Here is a 10,394-nt window from a genome sequence, read left to right as displayed (position 1 = left end):
GGGCCAAACAGCAAAACTCACCTGCACGAAAAGCAGTGGTGGTCACTGAGGCAGCTTTTACTGGTATCAACAGAGATCTGGACAGGCCCCTCGCTTTGTGCACTGTAGTGGTTGCAGCAGAGGAGAAGGGATCCCAGATCGGTTCACTGGTTCTGCCTCTGGAGACAACGGCTACTTAACCATCACCAGTATCCAGGCTGAAGTTGAGGCCAATTATTACTGTGCTATCTGGTATAGCACAGTGGTTCATCCGAAAGGGGAACTGAGAGAAAAACCTTCCCCTGTCTTCCCCTGAGTGGAGAAGAGAATCAGAGCTTCCCTTGCAGTTTTCCCAGAGGTGCACCGAGGTGATTTTGGAGCCTGGAACTGAAGGCCTTTGTAGCCCCCACCCTCCACTGCAAGTTAAGCACCATCCCTTACACACACACACACATACACACACCCCATGACACATGCAGTATCATTTACACGTGGGTTCCTTAGAACACAAACAGAAATTGAACTCACAAGAATGTATGACTAAAAACCAGTTATATTTATGCAAATATGCATTAGCAGGAACATTTCAGCACGCGGCGTAACATATTTCCATCATATATATTTCTTTCCCCACTCCCCCCATTGTCTTTAAAGCAGAAGTCAACTCCGGTGCAGGCAACAGTCATGCTCGGTCGCCTGGAAAACAATGGGCCAGGATAGACTAAAATGGATGTTGGGGACCCCAGGATGTGTGGAGGCCTTGGAGTTCACCCAGAAATCCAGGGGTAAGAGTGCCTCTAAATGTTCCCTCTGATCTTTTTCATCTGTGTGCGGAATGAGTTTTGTTCCGAGTGGAAGAATCAAGGCAGTGTGTGCCTGGATCAGCACACAAAAGTGGAATCCTTGTCCCCAGACCCCAGCCCAAGAAGACACGTAGACTTAGTATGGGTAAAAGGGCCACAACTTTATTAACTGTAACAAAAGACATGGCGGACTGGAACACCAGGTGATTAATCACCCTTAGAGAACAGTGCAGGCCAAGAGGACCGGGTTAGAACTCTGACGTCCTACCCAGCACCTTACTGGGCGACACACCCTGGCTCAGGAAATGGGCAGGTACGCCCCGCCCACTTCCTTCAAAGCCAACCCCCCTTTCGTAAGAGAGGATCTGGATACTTCAAGGTCTTCGCCCACCCCGGACCGCTCAGCCCAAAGGTGGGTGAAGTCCTGAAGCAGGTTTCATGGCAATCCATTCTCCCCGTGCCGCACAGGCCACAAAGGAGCGATTGACCAATCACCCTTTTAAATATCCAAGGGTGCTCACCGATGTTCTAACCCTCGAATTACCACCCCGCCCGCACTGTTACTGCCATTGTGACCAGCCTAACTCTAACTACACACCTGGAACACAGAACGGAGTAGGCGAAAAAAACCCCAACAGTGGCCAATGCGTTGGGAGCAAAAAATTCCTACTCGGCCCTGTTGGGCGACCAGTCGCTAGACCCGCTCTGTACCAGGGAGGGAGGGAGGGGAATGCCTGGCCAAAACTGAGGAGAACGGGGCGGGGATCGGCCGATCCCGGCCGAAACCCCACCCCCTAACCCAAAGGGCCAATCGGCCCGCTTCTTGGGCCTCGTGCAGAGCGGGGCTGGGACACACTCCCTCCCCTCTTCACGAGGCCAAGGGGAGGGGGATTTCTGTAGTCCTGAACACGTAATGTAGGTTCTATTTTGGTCTATGACCGTAAATAAACATGACTGAATGACTGACTAATGTAGGTTCTCTCTCAGTCCATTGCTGCTGTCATCGGAGTCATGGGGAGAATGAAGTCCACCGAAGGATTCGTAGAAGCCAGCCTTGGGAGTGTCTCTGCTGTTCTCCAGCCTTTTCAGCTCCCCTTCCATCTCCAAGCAGTTTACTTAGATAAAATATGAAAGACGGCTCCCAAAGGGCTCGCAATCTAAAAAGGAAGGTGGTAGACCCCAGCAACAACCCCGGAATGGGGACAGTTGCTCCCCCCAATCCGCTAAATAGAAAATAATCACTGAACAGAATTGATTGAACGGATCAGGACAGAGAAACAGAGATATGGCATGCATGCGTCACTCTTAAAAGTTGCAGTAACAACAACAACAGCAATAACAATAATAAGGACAATATCTTTGAGGTAAAAAGAGCTCCGATGGATGGAGTGCGCTGTCCTTCTCTCCAACGCTGTTTTCCAGATCTAACATTCTGACCAAGCAGCAGAAGTCTGCAACAATAAAAGTGAGACCTCATGCAGGTAGGGACCTATCTGTCCTGCAACCTCCCACCCACTGTGAAGCAAATGCATGGTTAATGGTTTTATTTGGGGAGAAGCATCTCCATCATTAACACATAGAGAAGAGATCCATAGCGATTTGAACAAGCAAGCTACCTTTAAAAAGGAGAGGCCTCTGGAAAACTCTGGCGACGCTGACAACTAGGGATGTGCATCTCTGGTTGGAATAGCTTGGAAAAGAATTCAAGTTAATGCAAAAAGACATACATCCAAGTCAGTTGAAGTTAGGATGACTTCCACAGTGGCCGGTAGTCAGGGATAATGGGAATTGTAGTCAAACTTCTACAGGAGGGCCGGAGTGGTGCTGCCCTGGACTATGGATTGCCACAGTTGGGATACCTACTCTTTATCATTCTGGTCAACAGATTGCAAAAAAAAAGGAATACTGTTGAACTGCAATCGGTGCAGCAGAGGGAAACTGAAATGATCAAGGGGCTGACCCTGCCCTTACTAAAGTGCATGTGACGAATGTAGAGCTTCTTCTGGCTTTCTTCTTAACTTCTCCCAACCTATGTAGGAGAGTCACTAAGAAATGTCAGTGCCGAAATTTAATTTTTTTAAAAAAAAATTGGAATCTGGTATGGAAAAGGCCCAGTACGGATGGGGTTTCATCCAACCAGTTAGGCCCAGTTACTCACCCCGTCCTCACCACAGGACTCCTGCTGCCTTTGGTGATCTGCCTTCCTCTCCTTAAGCAGGTGCATTCGCCTCCATTCACTCTGTTGTAAATTTCTCAGGCCGGGCGTTCTCACAATCCATGTCTGAAGAGTCTTGAATGCTAAAATGCTAAACATCATCTTCAACAAAGACACAACCTTCGGACAGAAGTTGGTTCCCCCCCCCCCCCCGCCCCATCTGTGTGCAAGAAAGCATGATTTCCACCTAGGCTTCAAAAACTATTCTTGCTGACAAGGCAATCAAACTATTTCTTTAGTCAAGACAGTTCTCAAAACCCTTGCATGACACAACCAATTTAAACATTTGCATGTGAAATGATTCCTTCCATGTTATCAATAGACAGAAAAACATCAAAACCTTGGGCCCAGCATTCAAAATCAATGCTTTCCTTGAGTATGGAATAAGGATCCGAGGTGGCCATGAGTGCACTAAACAAGAAGTCATCTCTTCATGGGTCACTCAAGACTTGGGACACAGCGCATATAAAACACGCAACGTGATCCATTTGATTCAGACTTGATCAAGAGCATGAATAAAAGTGGGTGGTCAGTCGATCCAAATTTAACACTACACCCCTGGCTGAAAAATATGTCCACAAGGCCCTGACAGAATTTAAAGACACCAATTGTCTTGCCCAGTTGAGCCATTGGAGATTCCAAGCTCATGGGACTCCAGTCCACTGGCTTAAAGCTGCCCAGACATGGAATTTAAAAAAAAGATGGTATCGTGCCCAATTCACTCTAAGGGAACCTAGAGATTGTGTGCTCAGTCAAGCTGGGGGATGCAATTTAAAAATCGAGGCCCACACAGGCCCTGATCTTGCCCACTTCCTTACAATATTTAAAAACCCTAGAGGTCTTGCCCAATCAGAATACAAATGTCAATATCAAGCTGGGGGATGCAATTTAAAAATCGAGGCCCACACAGGCCTTGATCTTGCCCAATTCCATATACAATTTAAAAATCCTAGAGATCTTGCCCAATTCGATCAAGACAGAATTTAAAAACCCTAGAGGTCTTGCCCAATCAGAATGCAAATTTAAATGTCCAGACACATATTGTGGTCTGAACCTTGCCCAATCAGTCTGGGAATATCTCTTGTGCCATAACAGAGGCACCCCAAGATGTGTGCCCTACTGTTCAACATCTCCTGGCATCAATGAAAATGTGGTGCTTTAACTGTCAAAAAGAGAGAATAAACCCAAAGTGGTATGCAAGCTTACTGGGCTATAACAACAACAACAACAACAACAACAACAACAACAACAACAACATGAAGCTGACCTTGTTTCCAGTTGTAGCTGTTCCTCAGAAGTAACTGTGAATGATACAGACATTGTGTTAGGCAATGTTCTGAGTACTTTTTCATTTCACCCTTTGGCCAAAAGCTTGGGGCAATGTACATCCATCTCTTCCTGTGCTCCCCACTCATGATTTAACCTCACAACTGTCTCATAACGCAGGGAAAGTAGCAAGAGATTGCTCAAGTTTCCCCCATGGACCTTTAGTCTGGGTGAGGATTGGAAGCCAAGTCCTGATCAGATACTGACGCCTGGCACATCGGTTGGGATGCTTTGAATGCTGCAAGGTCAGGGCAAGATGGCAACCCTGAGGGAGGAGAAGACCAGTCATACTGTTCTCCCTGCTCAAACTGGGCCAGGGTTCCAATGCTTACTGTGGCTGATCAAGGCCTGCTTTGAACAGGGTTGGTGGGCCAGTCTGCTCTGGCTTTGGGGCCAGGAAGAGGAGGAGTCATTTTTTACGGCTTGCTCTTTCCCCACTGCATGAGGTGTGTGGCCCAATTTCATGGTGCCTGGGGAAACTAGAGCCTGGTATTTTGCCACATTTGGAAAACTTACTGTGTATCGTTCCGGTCACCAGATTACTAAAAGCGGATACTGTCGAACTGAAGAAGGTGTAGCAGAAGATGGAAACCGAAATGATAAAGGGGCTGATCCTGCTCTTCCCAAAGTTTGTTCTTCCACTGTAGAGTCTCTTCTCTCCTTCTTCTTAGCTTCTCCCAACCTCTGTAAGAGAGTCATTGAGAAATGTTAGACTGCCTTAGATTTATTTACTAATTCGGCATCTGTTATGGAAGAAGCCCAATACAGATGCGGCATCATCCAACCAGTCAGGCCCAGTTGCTCACCTAGGCTGCAAAAACCTTTCTTGCTGACAAGGCAATCAAACTATTTCTTTAGTCAATATAGTTCTCAGAACCCTTGCATGACACAACCAATTCAAACATTTGCATGTGAAATGATTCCTTCCATGTTATCAATAGACAGAAAAACATCAAAATCTTGAGCCCAGCATTCAAACTCAATTAGGGTTGTGCGTTTTGTTTCAGATACAAAACATTTTGTGCACAAAACAGGCTGCTTTGGCTGTTTTGTAGCCGAAACAAAACACCCAATGCTTAAAACAGAAAATTTTGTTGCCAAAACAAAACGTCCCTATGTCGGATACAAAACGTTTTGTTGTTTCGGCTGTTTTGGAACTCTATTTTGCAATCACAAAAAATCTTTCTCCTTCGGTCTCCATTTTGAGTTTTGGCATCTGTTTGAATTTCTAGCCTGCAGATTGGCCAGCAGGGGAGCGCGGGGTCTGGGGTGGCAGCAGCGCAGCGCGGGGCTTTGGGGTGGCAGCAGTGGAGCATGGGCTTTGGGGTTGCAGCATTGGAGCATGTGCTTTCATATACAATTTAAAAATTCCATATACAATTTAAAAATCCTAGAGATCTTGCCCAATCAGAATGCAAATTTAAATGTCTAGACCCACATTGTGGTCTGAACCTTGCCCAATCCCGTCTGGAAATATCTCTTTTGCCATAACAGAGGCACCCCCACGATGTGCCCCGTACTGGTTAACTTCTCCTGGCTTTTGGCATCAATGAAAATGTGGTTCTTTACTTATCAAAAAATGAAAAAAACCCAACGCTGTATAGAAGCTTATGGAGGAGGAGCAGGAGGAGGAGAAGTAGTAGTAGTAGTAGAAGAAGAAGAAGAAGAAGCTGCTTACCTTCTTTCTCGCTGTAGCTATTCCCCAGATGTAACTGTGAATTATACAGGCATCACGTTAGACATTTCCCCACAAAATAGACAGAATATTTATACTAATTTGCCACTAGCAAGCAATTATAGTCTTACCCACCCTTTGGCCGAAAGCTCAGGGCAATGAATGTACATGGATCTCTTCCTTTGCTCCCCACTCACCTTTTAGCCTCACAACCACATTCTAAGGTTAGGTAGATAGCAAGAGATTGGCCCCAATTCCCCCCAGGGAGCTTCAGGCTGAGTGAGAATTGGGCCCCAGATCCTCCTCTGATCCTTATCTCCTGACACTTTTCTTGGGTTGCTTTGAAAGGCACAGGAGGAGAGGTTGGTAACCCCCAGGGAAGAGGAAGGCCAGAAGGACAGTTATTCCTGCTCAAACAGGGCCAGGGTTCTATCCTTGATGGTTACTGGGTAACAGTTGCTGCTCAATGGCTGCTTTGAACAGGGTTGTTTGTCTTCTAGGGGTAGTTTTCCAGTGCCTGCTCTGCCATTTCATGGCGCTTTGGGAAATGACCTTTTTGCTTTCTATGGGGTTTTAGTTTTGGTTGGCCACTTGGGGCCTGTGGAGAAAGGCAGGGCGCAGATGTTCAAATAAAAGTCAAGTAATGATTAGCCCGGTCTGCTTGGAGAGGCAAGGTCCCCCTGTGGACTGAGCAACGGGGCACCCAGCAAAGCGGTGATGCCCTTTCGGTTAAGCAGGGGGAGAGCATCTGGCCCTGTCCAGCCCCACCACGGCATCCCTCCAGCGGCTCTTGCTGGGGTCTCCCTTCTTTCTGAGTGGACTGTGAGCCCTCTGGGGACAGCAAACCTTACCCCTGTGCAAACTGCTCTGAGAAGAGTTTGCTTTTTGTTGAAAAACAGTATACAGATAATAGTAACATGAAAGAAACAAGAACTGAGGGCCATGGTGCTTTCTATCTTCTCAATAAAGATATATATTTTAAAATAATTATATGTGTTATTACTATTATTATTATTATATTTACACACAATCTACTAGATGTTATTGACTGCATTTGATTAATCATCATCATCATCATCGTCGTCGTCGTTGTTGCTACTACTAGTATCCCAGCTAAAAGAGCAAAGAGGCAACTTTTAAAAGTGGTGATTCTCTTATATGTAGCAGGGGGAGAGCAACTGGCCCTATCCATCTCCAGCACAGCATCCCTCCAGTGACTGTTGCTGGTGTCTATCTTATGTTTCTTTTTTAGATTCTGAGCCCTTTGGGGGACAGGGAGCCATTTTTAAAATTTATTCATATTTATGTAAACTACTTAAGAGGACTTCTGTTGGAAAGTGGTATAGAAATATAAGTATCAGCTTTCTTGCTTGTCCCTGTTTTTCCTGCTTGTGCCACTTTCTAGTTCCCAAGTGTTTCCCAATATAGTTTTTACTGGGGAGGGCTAATCCAGTCCTGGGCGAAGCTATAATTAAGCAGATGGACTAATAGCACAGCAGGAAAACGACTAGACTAGGGAGCCAGAGGTTGCCAGTTCCAATCCCCGCTGGTACTATGGGAAAAACCTCTATCGGGCAGCAGTGATATAGGAAGATGCTGAAAGGCATCATCTCACACTGTGCAGGAGACAGCAATGGTCAACCCCTCCTGTATTCTACCAAAGACAACCACAGGGTTCTGTGGTCGCCAGGAGTCGAGATTGACTTGATGGCACGCCTCACCTTTTCCAGTGGTTACCGAGGAATACAGGAAGGTCCTCAATGCTTTGCCTTCTCAGCGGGATGCTGCTGTCCCTCCGTGGCTTCCACAGTCCCTGGCTGCTCTGGCTAGTAGCTTCTTTCCTTGGTCAGCTTGGCTCTTTATATCCATGGCGCCACACCCCCTGGAAGCTGCCATATACTGAGTCAGACCCTTGGTCCATCTAGCTCCAGATTGTCTCCTTGGACGGGCAGCGGCTTCTCCAAGATTGCAGGCAGGAGCCTTTCTCAGCCCTATCTTGGAGATGTGGCCAGGGAGGGAATCTGGAACCTTCTGCATGCAAGCCTGCAGATGCACTTCCCGGAGCGGCCCCTCCATCCCCTGAGGGGGGAATATCTTACAGGGCTCACATGATGTAGTCTCCCCTTCCGATGTAAACCAGGATGGATCCTGCTTAGCAAAGGGGACCATTCAGGCTTGCTACCAGCCCTCCTCCCCTTCCTCTCCAAGAACCTAAGCCGCCCAGCTGCCTAGGAGCCACCTTGAACCAAGAAGACCTCCAGCTGACAACAAAGCCAGCTAGGGAAAGAGCTCCAGAGGGCCACCTGGGCCCTTCCAGCGTATGGCCATGCCCCCCAATGTGATGTCACTCACAGGCATATGTGGCTGGCATGCAGGAGGGCTCCCCGGGGAGACGGGTGCACCTGAGCTCACTGTCCCCTGACTCCAGTGGCAGCAGATGAGTCGGGCAAAAACGGTTGCTTTGGGATCCCCCCCCTTCATGGAAGCCTCTTTACAGCTCTAATTTGGGCTGTTGGTGGTTGTGGTCTTCCAGGCAACACTGCCTCCAGGGTGGTGTCATGGTTAGAGTGTTGGACTAGGACTGGGGAGAATGGAGCTCTAATCCTCCTTCAGCCATGACATTCCCTGGTGGACTCTGGGCCAGTCACGTCTCTCTCAGCTTCGCCCACCTCACAGGGTTGTTGTGAGGATAAACACAAGCACGCACACTGCTCTGGGCTCCTTGGAGGAAAAGTGGGATATTAGATACATACATACATACATACATACATACATACATACATACATACTCCACTGTGCCCCCTGGAGCTGTGGGGGGCAAGTCATTCAAGTCAGGGCATCACTTCTAGGGTCAAGGGATCCACTTTCCACTGCTCAATCTACAGCTGTTGCTTGAAGGGAGAGATCCCTTTGGTTCTCCACAGGAGTCCCCCAAACTTTGGTTGGCCGATAGAAGCCAGGAACAGAAGGGGTCTCTTCTGTCAGTGGAGGCTGGTGGGCAGGGCAATGAATGGGGCACAGCTGCGGGTAACCACAGGCCAACCCGGGACTGAGAATTCACACACACACACACACACACACACACACACACACACACACACACACACACACTCCCCTTTATCACTGTTTGCTCCCAGAGGTCCTCAACCGGTAGTCCTCTAGATATTGCTGGACTAGAACTCGGGTTCATTGTTGGCCTTTGAGAGAGCCCTTAACACCTCTCTGTTTGGCCTGGGGGCTTTACAGAAAGGGCTGTTACCCCGAATCTCCTCCGGAGGAGAGAGTGTGCGTTCATACTCCAGCCGTACATACCCCCAAGTCCATTCAAGCTCCTTACAGCAATGATGTGGACTTGAGGATTTTTATTCCAGACTATAAAACAGATATGATTCCAGCATTTCAGAAGGCAGGATTACCACCAAAGCACAAGTCTGGCAAGGTTGGTGGATAGTATACTCATGTTTGTCTGTAGTGCTTTGCCCCTCTTGGGTAAGCCCTCCTTTCAAAGTGTCTGCAATACAGATTTACCACAAGGTTTTACAGGGAGAATGTTTTCTGTCCACTCATGCGCACACACACCAGGGAAGCCTTATTCAGACATTATGTTGTACTAGTATTTTTCAGCCCGTTGAAATAGCGGGCGCTAGTTGCCTTCTCCACCTGTGTATAGAGCGGTATCTGTGGACAATGTACCCTCATTGTGCAAGTGTTGAACATAACACGTGAATCACTCTACCTGTGTACAGAGCGGTATCTGTGGACAACGTACCCTCATTGTGCAAGTGTTGAACATAACATGTGAATCTGGCTACTGAGTTCTCAACCTTGTGTTGCACTGTAGCATGCTAAGAAGCAGAAGCCCTGATGGGGCCATGCAGACAGGAATGGGCTTGTTTTTGGTTTAGCTGCCACCCCACTGATGTGCCTGAGTGCACCTCCTCACTTTCCCCCATATCAATGGACCACCTATGTCCATTCCATCGGGGAAATCTCCAGTGCATCACTTGGAAATGTGGTTGCCTACCTTCCGTCCTGATGCTTTATGTCCCAGCCCTCACTGACAAGGATCCTTTTACGTGTGTCCATCTGCTATCAATGTTGGGGATTTTGTTCGTCTCTAACACTCTGCTCAGTTTGTGCCTGAATTGTCTCCTCTGAAAGGAGTGCTGGTGAGTGTTGCTGCTGGCTCTCTCAAGAATTTCAGTGGCATAAGCATTATGATATACAGACACTAGGGGAAAGAAACATTCCCTAAAGCCTGATTTTACACGTTTACTGTGCAATGGATTCCCTTTCAATAGGATCTGGGCCCGGCAGGAGCCGCTTTTCGGTGGGTTCTTGGCACAGCTCTACAGTCATGCTCAGTGGCCTGCAGTCACCTGCACAGAGCAGTTGT

At 47.7% G+C, this 10,394-nt stretch overlaps 2 long non-coding RNA genes across 2 annotated transcripts; both read right to left on the bottom strand.

Moving 5' to 3' along the window:
* Nucleotides 1-922: 922 nt before the first annotated feature.
* Nucleotides 923-3,128, bottom strand: LOC128342538 (uncharacterized). The gene is made up of 2 exons (XR_008315054.1): nucleotides 2,399-3,128; nucleotides 923-2,233 (listed from the first exon to the last, which is right to left on the bottom strand). It is a non-coding gene; the product is annotated as an uncharacterized LOC128342538 (long non-coding RNA).
* Nucleotides 3,129-3,163: 35 nt separating this feature from the next.
* Nucleotides 3,164-6,560, bottom strand: LOC128342537 (uncharacterized). The gene is made up of 4 exons (XR_008315053.1): nucleotides 6,196-6,560; nucleotides 6,002-6,035; nucleotides 4,840-5,007; nucleotides 3,164-4,298 (listed from the first exon to the last, which is right to left on the bottom strand). It is a non-coding gene; the product is annotated as an uncharacterized LOC128342537 (long non-coding RNA).
* Between the last annotated feature and the right edge of the window lie 3,834 nt (nucleotides 6,561-10,394).

Source organism: Hemicordylus capensis, chromosome 2 (genome assembly GCF_027244095.1).
Source record: "Hemicordylus capensis ecotype Gifberg chromosome 2, rHemCap1.1.pri, whole genome shotgun sequence".
Lineage (NCBI taxonomy): Eukaryota > Metazoa > Chordata > Lepidosauria > Squamata > Cordylidae > Hemicordylus > Hemicordylus capensis.
Note: the sequence above shows the minus strand (reverse complement) of the source record. Positions and strands in the feature narration are given on the sequence as shown.